The sequence below is a fragment of the Rhipicephalus sanguineus genome, chromosome 3 (assembly GCF_013339695.2).
Source record: "Rhipicephalus sanguineus isolate Rsan-2018 chromosome 3, BIME_Rsan_1.4, whole genome shotgun sequence".
Classification (NCBI taxonomy): domain Eukaryota; kingdom Metazoa; phylum Arthropoda; class Arachnida; order Ixodida; family Ixodidae; genus Rhipicephalus; species Rhipicephalus sanguineus.
In genome coordinates, this window is record NC_051178.1 from 230210663 (window position 1) to 230211885 (window position 1223).

The following is a 1223-nucleotide window of genomic DNA, read 5'->3' on the forward strand; positions in this document are numbered from 1 at the left end:
GCGGTGAATCGGACCTGCGGCATTACGCTATGATACCTTTCTACTGCTGTTTGTATTTCTGTACAGTTCTCCGTAGGCTCAAAAGCCGCTCCTATGTCTTGTACTGAGATCTTCGTAAGCAATGCAGAATTTTACGTCTAGCTACAAAACGCCCTAATGGCAACCATCATACCGTGCTCGAACATGCCTAGTTAGTTTAGTGGCAGCGCAGCGCATGAAAATGTAACTAAACTGGTTGTGGTAAACAGGGGGAGACGTTTCGGTCACATCTTCAAACCTTCAATGTTTCAATTTACGCGCGGTTTAAAGATGCAGTGCGTCTGGAGCGTTGTTCGACTGCACTTGACAGGATAGCGCACGGATTATTAACGCCATCGAGCAAGTAGATTTTTGTTAGCTATGGTGATCGATGAAACACGAGCACTGGGCTTCGCGCAAGACCCCAGGGCGTCTGCGGCACGCGTAAGAGCTGTAGCAGACGCCCGGAACTGGAAGCTGAGATGCAGCGAAATACATTGGTATCATCGTATACCCTCGATGCTAGACGCTTCGCGTGCAGCCTTGCTATCACCTGCGCGCACTTCTTTCTTTTCCTTGTCGTTTGATCGGCTTTCGCGTTGCCTCCTTGCCCTCAAAAGTGGCTGGTAAGTTAAATTCGTACCATTGCTATCGTAATCCCCCGAGATACGAGAATTCTTGGCTAAGAAATTGCGTAGGCAAGAGAAAGCTTTGTGAATTCGGGCCCTGATGATCGACGCTTTGCGAATGCCGCTCCATCTGTTTCGGTACCAACATAATGTCGGCGCGTATGGGTCAGGAAAACGTGCGCCCTTTCTTTGTTATCGGCCAAGTGGGGAGTCTGAAGAGGAGTTCTCTTCCTGGTATTGAGGCAAGACGCGCTGTTCACGGAAAAGCACTATCATTATAGCCAGATTGCTAAGGTACATTGCAAGACAAACGGCGCTCCTTGTGATCTTCACCTTTACCTTGTCCAGCGTAAATCTGAAACCACGATTCGAACGCAGGTTATCTTAACTCATTCCTTTTAAGGGGCGAAGCTCCTTAAGGCGGCACCCGTTCGTCCCTCGTAGTCGTAGTAGTAGTAGTAGTGCGTAACAAGTCTTACGCTTTGACCTCCAAGGTGGTGCCGGTGGGAGACTTTTCCTGTGCGTTGTTGAACAATAAAAAAATTCGCAGCGTGCGCGTTAACTAAAGCCGAATTC